The following is a 20,390-nucleotide window of genomic DNA, read 5'->3' on the forward strand; positions in this document are numbered from 1 at the left end:
AGTCACCTATTATCAGCCGAAAGACCATCCCGTGGAGTTGTCGCTGAGTTGCGTGTTCAAGTCTGCGTGCATGTGAGTGTGTCGCGACGATGGCAGTGCAGAGGACTACCTTCTCTCATCGTAGGCGTCAAGGTTGCCGAACTACGGGCGTGATAGGTATTGCAACTGTTCGGAGAGACAACCCCCGTTGGGCTGTTTGCAATGCGCGTGACTGCAAATGCGTAGGTGACAGCGCGCCACGATTCATCCTGCTGCGAATGACGTGCCGGGCGGTTTTTACCTGTTCCTGCCGCGAGCTATCTTGATTCGTTTGCTAGTACCTGGCTGGCTGGCCTATGCGCCTTCGCCGCGATCCCCTTTGAATTGACGGTACTTGCGCGAAAATTGTGCAAGCCTTGAGCTGCAAGCTTTGATTCATGGGGTTTTACTCCCCATGCATAGAATCAGATGATAGTTCTAAGACAGTGGAGGGTACTCCTGAGAAGATGTGACTGCCTGTGGTTATCTGGCGAACATCCCAGTGCACACGATAGTTTTTTAAGAGCGAAGTTGCTTAAAGCTAGCCGTAATTTGTGCGGCCATAAAGGATGTGCAGTGCGGCCCACGTTAAAACTGTAATTATTTTAAAGAGGTGTGTGTTACAGGCTAAATGCCGCTGTTTACCACTGGTCCACTAAAAATGGAACAAGAGAAACTATCGTCATCCAACTGGTATTTTGGTGCCTCCGTTTTGGGACATTGCCACAGAGATGTATTTGATGCGGTGTGTAATTTTAATTCAAGCCACTGAACGTATTTCAACGTAATGTCCACTTTGACAAATACCCCCCAAAAAGGAGCCGGGAAGTAACTTTCAAAATGTGAATAAGTATATAGACATACATCCCAAATATAGTTTGGTTTGGCAAACTCAGCTGTCTGGTGGGCTCCCAAGATCAAGTTATAGTTATATTAGTGATTATTTTATTTTTTACTTTTTCACTCGCTGGATTTTTTTCACAATGGGTTCCTTCTTGTACATCTTTTTTTTTTGTCAGCAATAGTGCAGTAACCGTTAATGAGACACTATATGTTTTCTTGACCAAACCCTCCGAGTGGGTACGTGCCATGCATTGCAGGCTACATACAAACAACTGGTATGTGCCACTGTGCCTATCAGAAAAATATCATTGTCATAAACGGTTATGTGGACCTATGTTGCATAAATCGCACTGGTCCACTAAAAATGAAGAAGACAGCAGTTCGGCCAAGAAATGGCTGCTAAGCGGCGAGCCGAAGACCCCCAATACATAAAACGACAGAATAATGGTATGGGCAACGGCGGCTGCAAGTAGACTCCGATGCGATGGAAACCTATCATGGCCTCTGTGCGAAGTGCTAACGCTTGGTTTCAGCGCGAGTTTCGGTCTCTGGAGCTTGGACATTCAGTAACTGTCTGGGGTTTAACTCGGACCTCTCTGCGCTGATAATTAACGCAGAAACAAACTAGCACCACGTAGCTAAAGCCTTGCAATGAGCTAGAAGCAACCAGGTGAGTCTTGACAATCGTCCAGTTTCGCTTTTTCAAACGTCAGTGCAAACCTTAGGCTTAGTGCAAGCATCGTTTTTTTTTATTTTTCATTCTATCCCTTTGGCATCAAGGCCAGAATCTGAACCCACGACCGCGCAACACCGGACACGCAAACATTCGGTGGTCGTATCATCCGCGTTCAATAGGTGGCCACAAATAACTGAGCACCATCGTGCAAACAGTAACTGCATAAGTGGCGCATTACGTGTTCGCGTCAGGTGAGGCAGTCCGTAAGCGATCAAGCTCGATGACCTTTTCGTATTCTCTTTCAGATTTTTCACGTCTACACAACGGTATGCAACGTTGTATGGACCTTGTCCCAATGGGAATCGTACCTCTAAGTCACCGGCTCATTCATCGCAGAGGAATTTGTACATCCGCAGACAGATGTAAGATGATGCGCAGATCAAAATATAATGCAGCTGTGTACTATCCGAATGAGTGAACCGGATGATCAGTATCGAAGTGCCATCCAGCTGAGGCATAATGGTTCGTTTTGTACGTGGATTGTACAAACATAACGGGGATCTATTGAACACGTTGACTCAATGGTCATTTCCGTCCAAATAAGCTCTCACCCAAATGTGGTTAAACATGCGCGAGAGAAGTATCGGCGTGGCAGCATGATTTACCCCAGGCGATCTGTGAAGGATATAGTTGGGGTGAACTATTAGCTACGAAAACAATGAAAACCTGAGTTCTGTAGCCTAAACACACGCACGGCTAACAAGAGTGACAACAAGCCACACTACCATCTTGGCAGTTTTTTCTGGCGTTGTATTTCTTCCTGTCACGATGATCCATCCTTCCATGTCTGTCGACAGAATCCTTCTAGTGGTGGTGGTAGTGGTTCGATGAAGAAGGAAATAGACGCTTATTTCTGCAGCCCTTAAGGGAGCACGGCGAAGCGTCCCTTCAAGTCTTGTTCCCTCGTAAGCGTAACTCTACAACGGGCTTCGCTGCCATTCGCCGCGCCACTCTTGTTACGCACCTGTGCAAGGCAACACGCTGCGTCGAGTGCCAGCCCAGCGGAGGAGAGCCGCCGCCAAGGCCGCCTGGTTCCTCCGCCGGTGCAAGGGCGCCGCGACCGCGATAAGGACAGCACGCTCGCGCGCCCATCTAACGAAACGCAACCCGCTCGCTCAGCTGTTTGGTCGCCGCCGCGTACTGTGAGGCGACGCGCGCGTGTGGTTCGGGAACTCCTGGACGTCAGGCGGCGTTGGACGACGACTCTCACTTTCCTCCAAGTGGGGACGACCCGGACGAGGAATAATAGTGGTGAGGGGGCTGGAGAGGAGGCACGCAAGGGAACAGAGACTGCGGCGGCCGCCTTGGTCGCGGCCAGTTATTTCTCGGAAGCCGAGCGACGCAAACGGTGCGCGCAGCGGCCGAAACGTCGGCGTACTCGTTCTTTTGCAACGGCCCAGAGGAGCACGTACATCCGAGAGCTGGCCCGCCGACGCCTTCTTCACCCTGACCGACCGCTTCTCCACCGCGCAGCCCGTCAAGAGTGGGCGCACCCACGTCGACGACTTTGCCGTCGATAGAAGCGACTGTTGACGGTCCCGACGCTGCTCCCGATCGGCAGCTCACGAACTGCACCTGGCTGCTGCGCCGTCATCTTCCACCCGCTTCTATAGTGCGCCACACTGGACGGCGGCTGTTCCGCGCTCCATATCACTTGTGCGGTGGAGCCCAACTTCAGCCGGTGAGTGTGCACGCTATCGCGACATGCATGACGGCAACGCATATTGCAGTCCGTAGATTCCACGGCTCTATTTGGCGTCTCGTAGCCCGCTAAACGAAAGAGTGGCGGAAACGAATTCTGGAAGAGGCAACTAGCATGATTTGGAAATTTCTTAAGGTATGGTTTTTGTTCGAGGTTGTACGCGTGCGTGGTATGCATCAGGCGCGTTGTCGTCGTGGTTTCACCAACTGTTGAAATTGCCCACGGATACTTGTAGTCTGCAATGCTTCAGCTGGTAATCAGCAAAAGAAATAACATTGACTGTAATCATATCAACATTCTGAATGAGCTTGTCGCTGCTTACGGGGCGACGCCTGGATAGATGTAGCTTCACACAAAAAACGCTCGTACCTTCGTAGGCGTATGCTACTTCACTGTGATGCTTGTGAGCAATGTGGCGCGTCCAGGATCGTAGCATCGCGGTGCTACGATCCTGGACTGTGCAATCATCCTGGAGTTTTTGGTGTCCTTGCTATAACGGTGGCTAGTCTGCGACATGTCTTAATCTCTGGCTATCATTGAAGTGGTGAGGTGGAGGGCTTTCTTTTTTTTTATTTTTGCAACGCGGTATCACTTTGCTCTGCTTAACCTTGCTTCCCTGACTTTGCCTTCGCTACTATCGGATACCCCCCTCCCATTGGTTCCCTCCCGAACTTACTCTTCTGATTTTTTTTCGCCTGAGCTTTTGCTGATGCTCAGAGATGGTTCGAGCTAAAACAGCAAAAATTACGGTGCTAACGTGTTGTTCTTTGTGAGACCGGCCTGAGAAAATGTGGTGTCATAAGGGAAAAAAAGCAAAATATGGAGGACGAAAAGCTACTGTGTCACTGGCTGCCTCTCCGGAGAACAAAGCTACCGTTCTACACAAGCAGCGCGTGTATTATACATGCGGCTCAAGACGAAGAGCCATGCATTGTCTGCAAATACGGGCAATTTCTCGAGCGCTCGACAGAAAAGAGGGGAAAATCAAGAACCTGCTTTTTCTTTTGGGTTCAACGATGGAGAAAGCTACAATTGCCTCGTCGACTATCCGGAAGCGGCTAAGAAGAGGAAAAAACAACAACGCTGCCAGGAAACGCAGAAACCGAGGGCTGTACGGCCCGCTGCCCATTCCATACTTATTCCGTATTCCTCTCTCTGCTCATATGCTGCGTGCCGCGTTGCTTATACTGTGCCGCCAACAGTGATCGACGACCATTCTGTAAGCTGGCGTGCCGTCATTTGTATCTGTTCCAAAGAAGAAAAAGACTGCCTTCTTTCGATTTCATTCCCTTTTGTCTCTGCGCGACACGCAGACTGGAAAAGCACGGCCTTCCCAAGCGCAGAGCAGCAATAGTGCGCATGTGTCCGTGGTGTTGTCGTTCCAACTGCCGCGCATGATGCATGCGGTTGTTGATGATGATGGTCGGCGACCGGTTGTGTAATTGCCTCTCGCGCGCAGATTGTTTTTCCGAGAGATCGAGCGACCGGGGCCTGGTACGGGCGGGCGTCCGTCTTCGCTCTGCGCGGTCCTCTTCACTTTCTCCGGCAGCGTTTAATACGGAGATCCTGTTGGCAAGCGATCAAAACGAGCCTCTATGGCTCTTCTTCCTCGGTCCGTACCAGCTGGAACGGGACCGCCCGTTTGCGACCACAGCCGTGTAGGTCGCTGCAGAGGTGCTTTGCAAAGCAGAGATAGGTGAGAGTGGTAATAAATTCAAAACAGTGCTCTTTGGATTAATTAGGTGGCCGCAGTGTGTATAGTTACGTCACTTGAGGTGCGACTAAAGGTGGCGGCGAGTGTGCAACACTGAGCTTAATGGATATATCCGAGCTAAACGTGAAGACGCCCTTTCATTTTCATTTTCCTCGTTGTGCGACCCGCCTGCGCGTTCAGAAAAAAAAACATAAAGAGTTGTCTGAAGGTCGTGACAACCACTACGAGGATACATTTGAGGCATGGAGGCTGTTTAGGTGAATCCCGGGACCCCCCTCCTTCCCTATTTTTCTTTTCTTTTTTTGCTTCGTCTTAATTGACGTGGTATAGCAAGGGCAGCTGTATGCTTCGTTCCCAGAAGCGCCCAGGCGACTGTATGCACTGGTGCAATTCGCTCTTTCGTCGAAACGCTGCTGCCGCTGTTGTTTTGAGCAAAATTGCTAGCCCGTAATTGCTTCGAGGTATATTTTGTCGTCGCGTATTAGGACAGGTCCCATTTACGCCCGCGTGATAAGACGCGTACATTACAGGGAAAAAGAAAAGGTAAAGTCATGTTTTATATGTGATTTGCGCGTTCAGCTGCGCAGGCGATGAACGAATAGAAAACGGCAACAGCCTCGGCGCGTCAAATGTTGTATTCGTGTGATTGCACATACCTGTCTTCCGTGTCGATCTGTGGAAGTAGTGTGGAAGATAGGTGGAAGTAATGATGTCCCTGCAGACACGTAAATGGGGGCGTTATGACATTAAACTTTGGAATTCAAATGTAAAAATCGACAGCTAAGGAGACTGGACGCTGTCGATTTGCCGTATGTGTACCCCTCACAAAAAGCGCAGTATTCATGTCGGCCTACCAGCAAAAATAAAGAAAGTGTAATTTAACTAAGCAAATATTTGCAGTAGTGTGCAAAAGCCGAATTAATTCCCGCGTGGCACACTGCTGTGTTCCAGGCAAATTTAGGGCTTTTTCTTTAGGTAGATGTGCAAGAACTCGACCGCTCTTGCCCTCGCCCACGTGTGTCACATTCTACCCATACATTTCAACTGGGACAACAATAACATCGGCTAATTGAAGCCGAGTAACTCATCGGTCCCGATGCGAGGCGCGCGTGTCACGTGAGGAACAAACACTGCGGTGGGGAAGCAGCGGCGGACCGCCCGCGATGCGTCCGCGCTTCAATATTGTCCGAATGGGTGGAAGAGGGGGGGGGGGGGGGGGGTGCATTGTTTGGATGAGGAAGGAGCAGGCACGCATTAAGTGCTCTAATGACCACCACTTGGCGCGCTGCCACCGACGGGCCCATGTCATTCGGCGGCCATCGGTAATTGATTTGTCTCCGTGTCGTTTGTCTTCATTTCGGTCGCAATGCGGGGTGCACGCGGCGAGTGCTAATGAAAGGCGCGTTCGATGCGCCCCATCGGACGCCACGTCGGCTGCTGCGCCCGCGCTTCTGTTTTAGTTTCAGCGAAGAGCCCGCACACGCACCCGTTTATTTCACTCGAAATGTCTCCTCTGTAGACACACGCACGCTTGCGAATCACACGAGCATGGAAGTGGAACGACTAACTCGCCTTCGAATGCAAGGACAGCCAAGAAACAAGTTTGTAGGATAGATCTACCGTGAACAACATTAAGAAAGATGGTTAACGGCGCGTGAGTTGCATGCAAATCTTAGTTTTGTCGTGGGCATTGCAGATTGTCGTTGTATAAGTAACTATGCGGTAGCAACTGGCGCAAGGAAGAACTGAGGTCAACCGCACGCCTTTAGTTTCTTGCACTCTCGGGTGTTCATTCTGTTCCCTCTATGCTCGTCTCCACGTTGAACGGGTCAAAGTTGAGGTGAGTTCACCTGCCTGACGTATAGAAAGCAGTTCCATGCACATCGCCAAGCCTTGCTGGCTGCTTATGCATAGTCCTCAGCATTGTATAAATGTTGAAATAAAATTTTATTTGATTTCATTTGATTTGCTGGTGCAGTGACGACGTTCAGATCTACTGTTTATCTATGCCAGCTCCCCAATATTCTCTTTTTTCTTTTTTTTTAGGGGGGGGGGGGGGGAGGGAATCGCCGCATGAGTAAACGAGATCGACACAGAGACTCATGGATATAAAAAATGCATACGGGCGAATATTCTTGACAATTTGTATTTTAAGATAACGTCATTGCAGTACAGCGATTGCGAATCATCTTAATATGCTACAGCAACATTTTCATTCGCGACAAATGTGCTCGAAGCCCGACGTCCACTGGTTTCTCATTAAACGATTTTTTTTTTGTTTTATACTGAAAGTCAATCGTCATTTGTTTAGTTTCTTATTGGTTCAAACGGAGTGTAACTGCCGGTCATAAAGGTGTATGCCGTTGTGAACTCTTCTCGCAAGCTTGACTATACTATATGCGGTATAAGCAGTAAACTTGCGAGGCCTTCGGGAATGAAAGCGGCTATTTATACATGCATGAGCCACAGCCTGCGTTCATGGTCGTTCCTTCCACTAGGTCTACACTAGTTGTGTCAGCCCATTGTCTGAAGTGCAGAGCGTTGCCTAGCGCCGAGATAACGAGTCGGACCTTCACGCAAGGACAGCCCTTGCAGTCGCCCACGCAGCCCGAGACCGCGCCTCGATGGCGCCCTGTAAGTTACGTGATGCGCATTCGCTGCAGCGTATACGCAACCGTGGATGTGCGGGTGCGGTTTGCGTAGTACAAAATCGTAAGTACGAAACTTAAGAAAGGACACCACAAATACTTCACGTATATTATTAGCGAACTTTTGTTATGCAGCGAATCTAAGGGCTCAGACCACATGAAGAAAATTGGAAGCATAGGCAGCATCAGAATCACGATCAGCTACACGAACGTTCGTTTCTTAATGAAGCGGAAGTCGAGAACTGAGCTAGCCTGCGTCTAGGTTTTCTTTCTCTTCTCCTTCATTCACCCATCGTTTTCTTCGCCAGGAAGGCAACACCACCTTAAGGATGCATACGTTGCAAACACGAGGCCGCGCTAATTAAGGGTGGATGACGGGCGCGTGTTTTAAGAACACTTTGCCCGTTCGCGAACATTGCACTGTTGTTTTTTTGTTTTTTTCAAGGACTGTGTTCTTTCGACGGCCTATTTCTAATATATCGTGTACGTACTGCTCACTTCAATCATGCACCATTCCCCGCTGCGGTGGTCTAAGGTACTCGGCTGCTGACCCGCAGGTCGCAGGATCGAACCCCGCCTGCGGCGGCTGCATTTTCAATGGAGGCGAAAATGCTGTAGGCCCGTGTGCTCAGATTTGGGTGCACGTTAAAGAACCCCAGGTGGTCGAAATTTCCGGAGCCCTTCACTATACGGCGTCTCTCATAATCGTATGACGGTTTTATGACGTTAAACCCCCACATATCAATCATTCACCATTGAAGTGTACCATTGCGGCTCTCTCTAGTGCGCGATTCCTCGTGCTGGAGAAGCCACGTTTACTACTTTCAATCGCAGTCAAGTTTGTGTGGGCTCGCTCATGCTGCCATGCTGCTTTGGTCTTGGCATCTACGTGCCCCTTTTGAATGTTGCGTGCCCGTGCTTAAACGCATGGCTGGACTCGCATTGACGATGCGCAGTGTCCCTACATGCTCAGCAGTAGCGGCGCATACTCGAGGCGTCTATGTACGGGGCAAAGCGTGTCGCTCGACAAAGGGCTCTGCGCACCGTCGTGAAGCGAGAGACTCATAAAGGGCGGACACGAGGGACGCGACAGCGGCGCCTGATGAGCGCAGGTCACGCATTTCACGCTCCTTCCTGCGCGCAGGTATTTTGAAGGGTCGACTCAAAATTAGGTTGGCCTTCCCGAGTAGCGGCGACGCCCGTTCAGTACAGATGGGACAGTAATTACAAGCCGTTCGTTATAGCTTTCAGCAAACTCTCAGATATACATTTCGTATACGTTTCGGTAAAGGATCAGGGGTCGCAGGTGAATCACCTTGCCGTTCGTAAGAGGCGTTTGTGCACAAAATAGTCTTTCAAAAAGTGCTGGCTGCTTGGAGGACTCTAGTCAATACGGCAATGCAACTACACGGGGATTTATATGAGGTTCTGGAAAATCATCTGCTCCCTCGCGCGGCTTTGCGATTTCAGCGGTATACGTTGTAAAAGGCTGGAAAGTCCATATAAATCGTATCGTCACTATTTGGTTGCCGTTGGTCTTACTGACCACGCGTCAAGGTCACATTCACAAGGAGTGTGGTCGTATAGCTAATCACGATGTCCGGGACGCCAAAAGTTGGACACACCAAGAAACAGAGCGCGCACGCTGTCCACCTTGAGAGCTGAGCTCTGCAAGCTTGGGACATTGGTCCTGTGTTTTGACTGAAAGCGACACAACCTTGCCGAAAGAACGAGGCATTCAAGTTAGATTTTATGATTATCTCAATTAGGCGGACAGGATCGTCTCCGCAAAAGGTCGAGTTGTATCGCTAGTCGCGTGAATGGATCCTCGTTACACACCACGCACACCTTCTGCAGCTGTGGAACTGTGCCCGGCTTATAGTACACGTGCCGTATATTCTTCAAGTGCGTCGCCTAAGCAGAACGCGTACAAGTGGCCGGCGGTCCAGTAGCAGCTCCTTCCTCGTACATAATGGCTCATTGTCCGGCCGGCCTCAACGGCGACTTCCGTTTCACGCCCGCCTGCGCATGCCGCGTGTATGCCATACCGTCGTATGAGGGGACTATTTATATCACCATCGACCACTGCGAGGCGGTGGTGGACAGGGAGTTCGGGTCCTGACTTCGATTTCCGCTCGTACCAATTGCATTTCTATTGGGTCAAAATCGGCCTAATGGGAATGGATCTAACTGGGACATGATACAATGAAACGAAAAAGAGTCAAGGAACAGGCCCTGCAATCCTGTCGTCGGCGCTAAGCAGCGACAGGCTTGAACACGATCATGCGTGGCTGCCTGTTCCGCGTCGCTGTTTCTCTGAAGCATCCGGTATCATTTGTGGTTTCACACAGTTAAGCTGGACAAGTTCCAGCCTTCTAAATGCAATACGACGGCCTCGCATCTACGAACAGGAACCTTATCGTATACTGGCTCCACGTGGGCATATGGTGTGTTTGCACAATTTTCCACGAGACGTCACATATACTTCTCTGGCTATAGTATGAATATAGAGACTAACGGCGGCACTTATACTATTTACCACTCTCAATACACGGAACATCCCACGTGAGCTACACAGTGCCACTTCTGCCGCCACCCCTTTGCTTCGTGCAGAGCCGCAACATCTGTGTTGCCTTAGCGAATTACTTCTCGTTTAAGCGTTAATTACGAGCTTTATTAGACGTATACTACCACCCATGCCTAACCACTATGCACATTTCTCATTCCTCCATCGTGCAGGCATCATCATCTGTTTATTTCCTCCCATTTAAGTGACTACACATACATATAACCAAGACGCGAGTGCTGAAGCTTTTGGTTTAGCATTGGAGGACCCCAAATCTGGAAGTAATACTGACAGATACTACATTTCTTAGCTCTATATTTCTACCTAGGTACACGTGATTTGAATTTTTATTTCCTATATACTGGTAGCTAGTTCGAAAAATAAGCACACAAGGCCAGAGATGTGCACTGTCGTGCGCACCAAACAACGCACTGCGTTAGCGCGCATTCGCTTGCAAACGCGCGCTCGTTCAAGGTCTTTCTCTCCTTTCTCATTTCGCCAAGTTTGACCTGAAGTCGCGAATTTACAGGCATGTCTTACTGAATATACCAAGGCGCCAAACTTATACGATCGAAAAGTTATGTCACTTAGTGGCTAGCAGTGGCGCTCTTCGTGAGTCTCCAATCCGGAGAGAAGCATTTCTGCCCACAATGCCCTTTGTGTCTGTCCTCACTATACCGGGTACTGTATGCCGCTGATAAACATCGCTCTCTCTCCAAACATTCACTCTGTTGTACTTAAAATCTTGCATTAATCTTAAGAACCATATTACAGCGACTGCGTGGTACCATGCATGCACCTGTATGTGTGGTTTATCGCGGCCCTTGTGAAGGTTGAGTATCTACGGCACAGCTTTGTCTGCTCCACTGTGCATGCGGACAACGTCCATACTTGGGGCCATTGTTATATACCAGCGGCCCGAACAGCAAGAACGTCGCACGTTCCACACCTCCACCGTATACTGCAGCCCTTCGCTTTGCGGCCTCGGCGGCCAATAGGCTGCTCCGTTGCCTCGCGCGGTTCTTGTAAGGCATCGCGTCGCTTCTTCCTATGTGCCTGCAGCGAACGGCAGCGTGGGGCAGAATACAAAATGGTTGCCGGGCGTTGTCGCGAAGCGCGCAAACAAACGCGCCTCTGTCTATATATACGCAGCGTATTCGCGCCTTCTTGTTTCTGGGCGCAGGTCTTTTCCCTCGTCACTGCCATGCAAGGGAGAAGGAGCAGTCAAGTCACCTTCGCAGATCGCGCTTCTGTCACCGCGCGTTGACGAATGGCGCGAGGACGTTGGCGTGCACCCGCAGGGACGCCGAGCAGGACGGTGGCGCATTCATGCCACGCAGCTGTCGCCAATAACATGTGTCCCGCACAACATCGAGAGACGTGCGGCGATAGATTCTCGGCGGCCCCCGCGAGGTCGGTCGGTCGGTCACCAGGGTTCAAGGCTTTCTTCTCTTCTCGGAACTCGCGGCTGACTCCGGTGCGCGCCCGCGCGTCTAGTCCGCCTGAGCAGGCGCGCCATAAATTTGTCGCCCACCTACGGCAGTTTTTTTAGACTTTAAGGACAAACTAAGGAATAGCAAGAGCGAGAGACAAAGAAAGGGGGAGGTGTCTGTGTTATATCTAAGATGGAGCATTCATTCGTTAGATGCACTACGCTAGGCGCGCGGAAAAAAGTAAGCGGATGAGTCTATGAAGCAATAAGTGGCAATTTTATTACATCGCGCAGATTTCACTATCAGGTTTCACTATCAGATTTCACTATCAAGCACTCTAAATTGTGTGAAAAGTTTGGTAAAGAAAGAACAAATACCATTTGACGGTGCCTTTTGACGTTTTCTTTTTGGGAAAGACGCTTGCTGGCATGTTTCGCAGGCAGAAGACGTTGCACGCAGTCTCTGCTTCCTATATCTATTTTCTTCTTTAGACTTTAGTAGACATGTCCTTCTACACTGATGCGTGACATTGCACTCTTGCGTTAGGATCAACGGCCGTTCGTTTCGCCGCGGATCAATTTAAAGCGTCTGTATAACTGGCATATTTGATAAACTGGGCTTTTATGAACGCGTTGCTATAGTACGCAATGTCAAAGCTGGTCCGCCGTGGTTGTGGTTAACTCGTTCGGGTGCCGACCCGAAGGTAGCGGGTTTGATCCCGGCCGCGGCAGTCACATTTCGATGGAGGTGAAATGCTAGGGGCCTGTGTGCTGTGTGATGCCAGCGCACGTTAAAGAACCCTAGATGGTCAAAATTCCCGGAGCCCTCCACCAGGGCGTATACCATAATCATATCGTGGTATTGATACGTAAAACACCAGGTATTATTGTTGATGTCAAAGCTGTCGGGGGATGTCGACTAGAACGCGCTTGCACTTCGGATTTTATACGTGAGATACCGTTCTTTCAAAGTTGTATGCAAATGCTTTACGCGAGCGTTTTATCGTCTGCACAGAGCAATGCAAACTGACCCACATCCTTCGATCCACGAATTGTTTATTACAAATCAGCTCTCAACAGCAAGAAACTTATTTCACTCATTAAATTGTGTGACCTTGGGAAAATGAGTACAGGTTTGCTTATCTTCGGTGAAGTCGTCATCATTCACAATTATCTTCATCACCACCGGCAACATAATCTCGTAGATCTGATATTCGTTTATAGATTACCTCCCCATACGCGTAAGTCGATATTTGATGTTTCTAGTTTTGGTCTCCACGAACGTAAACATGTGGAAACTTGCATAGCTGGTGGCCATGCACTCCCCTAGAACTTCATGCAATTGTGGTTTCATTGTACTGAGATGAAGGCGATTACGTGTGTGTAATAGACAAAGGTGCTATTTCTTTTGCGTATAGACCTATTTCATGTTTGCAAACAGGGGTAGGTGCCGTCGTCATACCGAGGCGCTGATAGCGACGTCACTATAGACTAGAGCCTCGGTATGTCAATGGCGCCTACCCCTCTTTACAAAGATGAAATAGGTCCATAGCTGAGCATGTTATCCCCTCCGCACCACTCCCGTGCCGTCCCACAGCCATGTGTACGGGCGTGGAAAAACCCCGGGACTGCATCGGGATAGCCGATAGTGCTCGGCATGCGACCAGAGGTCAGAGAACTGTGCTCTCCTCCTCGGGGTGGAGGCAGCCCAGGGGGCTGGCGGCGGCCTTTGCCCACGGCCGACCGCGTTCGCCTGAGCACCACCAAACCCGACTTCACTGACCGATCCAGTTTGTCGCGTTTCCGCATCGCGACAAGCCGGCTCAGGGCTGGTTTTATTGTACTCGGGCCGCAGCAGACCGTTAAAAGACGAAATCACTGGAGCGACCACATTCGTGGCTGTTTTCTTTCTTCGTCCCGCGACGCGTGCCTGCTGGAGGCATCCTGACAATCGTCATTGACGATCAAAAAAAAAGAATGAAGAGTTAAGCGGCATTATCCGCCGGCTAGCTTTCTTTTCAATGCGTGTTTGAGCCTTCAAATCGACAGCTTCTTTTTCGTGTTTTTTTTTTTCGAAAACTTTCTACAGTTGTTTATCGCTTGGAAGTCTTTCGACCAAAGAGGACAAAGAAAAACGACAAATGAATTGCGCGTGGAGTGAAAGATTATATAGGCGTGTTTAGAGCTCGTCAGCCAGTTATCTAAGCACGACCGCTATGCAACGATACGTTTGCTCGAACGGCGCCAGTGATACCGCAGGTGGCGCTTGTACACTGCGGAGGCATGCCCGATGCTTCATAAACATTGAGTAGTCATCTTGAGCAAAAAAAGAGGAAAAGTATATAGTTGAAGTTTTTTTTTTTCCTACGCAACACATATTCGCGCCAGCGGGCATCGGGAAATATTCAGTAATCACTGATAAGCTATCAAAAATGATATTACTAACATTTATCGGAATCGCGTCTTAAGATAAGCAGTTTGAACAAACGCGAGGAGGAATAAAAAAATGTTAGGAAATCTGACGAGAGATAATAACTATAGGCATACAAATCAGTCAAGTTTCGATACGTTCCTGTATTTTTCTAGGCTCAGTATGCGGTCTTGCAGTCAACTCGGACCTGGAAGAGCGAGAAGTGGGCCACGCCCCCCGCAGTGGTCGTGGGATCGAATCCCGGCAGCATTTATGATGGAGGCGAACATGCTTGAGGCCCGTGTGCTCTGATTTGGGTGCACGTTAAAGAACCCCAGGTGGTCGAAATTTCCGGAGCCTTCCACGACGGCGTCTCCCATAATCACATGATGGTTTTAGGACGTTAAATCCCAACTATTGTTATTATGAGAAACGAACCACTGAGAAATTAGAGAATCCGTCTTCGCTATAGCTGCGTACTCAATTCGCGGACAGTTTTGATCTGATCGAACGGACTGCATTTGCGGCGCAAGTTAGCGACATTTATCTGAGCAGCTGAGTTTATTTTAGTTGATGTGCAGCAGCGAAGACAATGCAGATAGCTAGAAATGCATAGCGCAGCTCAGTCTTCGCAAGTTAAGACTTGCGCGACGCAGCTCCCTGCCGCAGTGACGTCATATTGCTACCTTAAGAGCTCCGTCGAACGCTTTGGCAGCCCTCGCGGCATTCAGCTTTCACGAAGTGCAGCCACATATTTTTTTGACAACTCTCGTAATATTCGCTGGAACAAACAACCAACGTGGAATACGGTTTGCTGACTTTCGCTTCTTGATACGAGTAAAAGCAGGCATATATAGTTTATTCCGCATTCGTTGTACTCCGTGGATGTGGTAAAGGTAAAATAAGTAGAGACTCGTGTAGACGCGCATATATCGAAGAGCTCTGAAGAATTTGCCAAGGAAAGCGATGTGGCTCTAATTTATAAGCCATTACTTATTTTGCGTTTATTCAACGGTATTAAACAGTACTGCCAAAACAACCGACTCACTCGATACACCGCTCATACACACACGCGCGCACTGCCGCTTGCCACATAGCCAAACGCACAACGTCGACGATTCCGCAATGACGTTGCTCGTGAGATATGCTGCGTCATCCAAGCCGTGTTGCAAGGCACGGTAATGCGCGCATGCCGCATTATGCGCGCGTCCTTTTGTAAGCTGTCGATCGGTCGTCGCTCCCGCCTTTCAGAGTCCGTTCGCAAGCGGAGCGACGCCGCCCGTCACCGCGACTGCGCATACTGTAACGGGGTGGGTCAAGGGAACGTTGGAGAGGCCCGCAGGTTGAGCGACGATTTGCAGCGCCGCACAGCACGAAGTGCTTGCAGGCAAGTTGGACGCGCAGGATGTGGACGCCGCTGTGACAGGATCCCTGTTGCGGCACAGCGACCGACGATGCATCCCGGGTGGCGCGTGCTGCGTTCCTGTCTTGCTGCCGGCGCTACAGGGTCCCTAGCTGCGCATGAGTGAAACCCTTTGTCGGCGGTAACACCGTTAATATTGGTAATTGCTACCTACCAGGCTGGCAGCAAATAATTTCAGCTGCTGCTGGCATGAATTGAAAAATAGGGAGTTTTAGTGCTGGGTACCCAAATGGCTTGCGTACGCAGGACGTTGGGGCGGCGGTATTGCGCCATAGAAACTGAAAGACATATGCCAGCCCCCGACCAGCTGAATAGGTGGCGCCATCTAGCGCGGCCATAGTGAAACAGACAACCACAACTTTGTTATTGCAGAAACATTGTGCATTGTACATCTGGTGCAAAAACTCCGCCGCGACAATACTACAAATGAGTAACCTTTTTATTCATTTTCACCTCAAAAACATTACGCGTAAGCTAACATGTTCATGACTGTGGTTGCACGAAGTGTCACAAGATGTCGACACTGTCGTTACATTAACCTTGTATTTTTTATTTTTGTGTGTATAGCAGATTACTGTACACAATAAAAAAAGTGTCCTGATCACTATGTATGTTTAATTTAACATTTTAAATTATAAAAAGACTTAAATAATACTTACGCGACAAGACGCTATGGCTCTGCGAGCGCGTGTGAACTTCGTGCGGCTTGCGTTTGCGTGCGTGCCACCGTGGAGCCAACTAAAAGGCATTCCGGTTGGGTATGGGTTGGGCACGCAACGCCACGCGCTCCCAAGCCCACAAGGCCCCAAGAGAATGCGTACCCAGCACTAAAACTCCCTAATAAGTTTTTCTACAATCACTGCCACCATTCTGATGGGGCAAAAATACGCTTCAGTGCAAGCATAACAAAATTATCCCATTTTTAGTTTTTTTTTCCTCCCCTGGACCGGTTAAATGTGGAATTACATATCTGGTTACGGGTGGTCATCATGCAAAGGAGAATTTTAGAGTGCTTTTGATTGCTGTATACAGTCAGTGCTTATTTTTTTTCGCGCTTTAATTTTTTTTAACGCCGTACTTTTGTTCTACCCATCTTCACATCTTCTACTCAAAAAAGATGCGTCAAGCTCAATTTTCTTTACTCAGCGCAAACACGGCCGCACGGGAAGAGCTCTGAAGCCGGTACCACTGCATTTGCGCGAACTCGCCTCATCGCAGGGGACACGTGAGAGACCTCGCGAAAAAAACGGCATGATGAGGAGATTCACTTATGCCTATACAACCCTCGAAATGTGCAGTGCTTGATGATGCCACATATGCAGCTCTCGTCGCCCGCACCCCAGAAACACCTTGTTGCAGGCTAGACTCAACAAGTGGTTCATTGCAAACAAGCAAACTATACGGCGCTAAATTCAAGATTAAGGGCGGAAATTAACTAGGAAAAATTTCTTTCTATTCGAATTCACTCTGTCATATCTTTCTTTACGCCCTTCTCATTGTATTTTCCGTGGAACGCTCACTTGTTTGCTCCTCGTAACATACGCTTTCAGCAGTTTTAAAGTGGATTGTCCATTGATGACGCTGCGAATAATGTGCACGTGTCTATCGACCAGTTTTACTGCCTCGCCCCGTGCCGACCGCCGCCGCACGAGCCTTTCCGTGTGCACACGACACATGTTATTGCGGGAGTGGTAGACTGAGCGGGTCAAGGGAATATTTGTCATGAGGGGCCCACCAGGCTTAACCGCGAGAAACCAGACCCTCTCTGCCCCTGCCTGGCGCTGCACTCCCAGACGCGCAAGAAAGCACACACACACACACACACACGTGAAAAGGCATTACACCTTGCGACAACATGTAAAGGGGGACGGGCGTTGAGCTGGATGTCGTCGCTTCATGGACGCTGCTTTTTCCTCGGCGGGGCCATCACAGCTCGACGACCGCGCGCGCACGGGTATGTTCGTTTTGGGTGAGCGGATGTTTACCTTGCGGGCTGCCCCTGCCACTGCGTCGCCTCGTCCAGGGCAATGCGCGCGTCGCTTACCAATTCGCTTTCATCTTCACTCTTGAGAACGATCCGGTTCTCGTGAGCCATTGGCCTCCCTGTGCCAGCGCCAATCTTTTTTCGCACTTTATGTGCACGTGACAGCGTCGCGAAAGAGCAGCACATGGGTTCAAAACGAAGTGTATTCAGATTGTGTTGAGACACTACCACGCCTTGCTGAGATCAGGCACAAGTAAGCCCTCTCACTTCTTGTCTCGTAACCGAAAGCGTTACGACCTTTACAGCAAGATCATGAATACGCAAATGGGACTGGGAAGCATGTCCCTCCGTGTCTTCTCGAACTACCGTGGTTTTGATTGATATGTGGGGTTGAAGGCCCCAAAACCACCACATGATTATGAGAGACGCCGTAGTGGAGGTGGCTCCGGAAATTTCTACCACCTTGGCTTCTTTAACGTGCACCCAAATCTGAGCAAAACTATCAAGGTTAAGTGAGCTATTTGCTTTTGTTTGTTTTCATGTTCGAACAGCCGATTTACTTCTAAACTTCAGCGTGCCACCTAACTCTCGTTGCTCGTGATGCTAATGTTTCATATGTTAATGTCCGCACAGAAGCCATGTCAGATGGCCTCAGTTGTGACGGCGTGTTAGGGCGAGACCTTCTAACAACGCGCAGTAAATTATGAATTTCCATTATTGTGATTTAAATAAAATACCGCCACTTTCAGTGACTGTGCGATGACACAGTCTTACCATCACTATTCGGCTGTCGGTTCCCTCTGCATGTGAGGCCAATAGTCTGACGGCCATATGCATACACGTATTGCATAGCCGTGTGCACAAACCTCTGTTTTTCTTTTTCGGTTGTGCTTTGCGGGACCACCGAGCAGGATGTTCGCCTCCTGTGCGGCGGTTACTTCCCCGCGTGCGAGGATTCACCGCGAGACGTAATGCGCGAGTCTCACTGGAAGCTCTTTTCGTGTTTGTGCAACGCGCACCACCCGAACGACCTCTGGCACACGCTTAGTGGCGCTAACGCGACTGGAGACAATGGAGCCGACTCGACAGCTCAGAAATGTGGGCCGTGGCCATTGCGGTGTGTCGCACCACGCGAGGCCACGAATGGTGCGCGCTAAGCGAAGTGAGGAGAGAGCCGTGAATTGGCTAACACGCGGCTTGCGAAACCCCCCGCGGTGCGCATGCCGACATTCAAGATGCACGCGACGCTCGCGTCACGCTTTCAGCGCGAAACTCTGTGTTCTGCGCGTGAAGTAAACAAATAATAATAATAAGGCTGTTGATAAGTCACGAAGTCATAACACGCCAAGTCGCCGCAAAGCGTGCAGCGAGTGAAGACGAAGCAGCTTTTATACCACACGGCCAGGTTTAGCACTTATTTTTATTTTCCATACTGCCATTGGGTATATCGAGACCAGCATCATGGCATATTGTTAGAGCGTTAACGTGCAACGTGATGCAGCACATTTCAAAGATTACATACATGATACAAAAAAATGAAGATACGTTACATGCAGCGAATACATCCTACTATCTAAATCATCTAAGCAAACTTATTTGAACAACAATGTTACGTAGATTTCAATAGCAGTTAAGTCGAATGCAATTTAATTTGACTACAGCCTATAACAATTCATAGCTTGATACCATAGCAAAGCTAAGTATGTGAATAACACCAAAAGCTATATTGCAAGGTATGTAATAATAATAATAATAATAATAATAATAATAATAATAAATTTTTATTTCTTTATATAAGGCAGGACTTGTGGCTAGGCCTCCAAGCCATCGGTTGCTTGAGTGGCGCAGCCTGTAAGTCGAGAAAAAATTGGACGCTTTACATAGTTGTAATACAACATATAAAAGAGATGATGGCGCAAAAAAAGCGTGTTATATTAGCGGTGAGAAAGCATACAATGTAATAATTGTCATATGTAATTAGTTTTTATTATTTTTAATGATGCTAACAAGAGTTTAGTGGAATTCGTTGTCAGATATTGATTAGTCAAGGCAAACCGCTTTGGTTAACCAATACATTACACCGAATCGCCCTCAACTTTTGGTAGCATAACAGAAATATTGACAGCAGTAAGGGAGCATGAATTGCACTGAACTAATGCATTTCCCCGTGATACCAGTAAGTGGTCCTGCGAAACCATTTACTGACCCTGACTCGCAGACGAGTGGGATAGCCAAACTAACTTTCCTGCGTCGAAGTATGTAGCCTCGATGAGAAGTATACTTTCACTATACGGGAATACTAATTGTGAGAGTAGTTTATCTTCCCTTTCTTTCGCAATTAGGCTTGCTCGAAGCTTTTGCGCATCCTTAACAACAAGATCTGTGTCGTTTCTTTGTATAGGCACCGGCGCTTCGCCGTTGTCAGAATTGCGCGCAGCGCGATTCTCGGGTTTTCGGTGCAGTGATAGCCTGTTCATTGGCCATGAAAGCGGTCAAGTTAGTTTGCAAACAATGGCTCAAACAACTAGCACACGATGCGCTAGTTGGTTCAAAGATGGACAGTGCATTCGGGAGAGCTTGTCTTTTTATTCTACTTGTGACGTAGCGCTTTATGAGACAAATGGATGCCTCGTAAAAGATGCGGCTCCTCAGACTTGAAAAATTCCCACCTCGTCTTGTTTAGCAATATTGAGAAATCACTTGCGTTTAATAACATTTACCGGAAAACCCGCACGTACACTGGAAGGTCAAATATCTAAGGTTTTCTTTTTCTTTTCACCCAAACTTGCTGAAACGTGTAGTATAGTGTATTCATTTATTATTATAAAAGCACATACTGGCTGTTTCCCGTTAACGTGCTTACTTCGAAAAAGCGAGAAGACTTATAGTTCCTCCTGGAAAAACACGTTATTAG

The 20,390-nt window shown here is 48.8% G+C and overlaps 1 protein-coding gene across 3 annotated transcripts in view; it reads left to right on the forward strand.

Moving 5' to 3' along the window:
- LOC119162229 (Ig-like and fibronectin type-III domain-containing protein 2) overlaps window positions 1-20,390 on the forward strand; it is a 254,828-nt gene that overhangs the window by 145,991 nt on the left and 88,447 nt on the right. The window contains exon 1 of one of the 3 annotated variants that reach the window (XM_075879048.1): window positions 2,721-3,278. The exons of the other annotated variants lie outside the window; for them this stretch is intronic. The gene's annotated coding sequence lies outside the window, so the exon portion shown is untranslated. Of the gene's footprint in view, window positions 1-2,720; window positions 3,279-20,390 lie in introns of those variants that run through there. 3 annotated transcript variants of the gene reach the window in all.

Source organism: Rhipicephalus microplus, chromosome X, assembly GCF_043290135.1.
Source record: "Rhipicephalus microplus isolate Deutch F79 chromosome X, USDA_Rmic, whole genome shotgun sequence".
In the NCBI taxonomy this organism is placed as follows: Eukaryota; Metazoa; Arthropoda; class Arachnida; order Ixodida; family Ixodidae; genus Rhipicephalus; species Rhipicephalus microplus.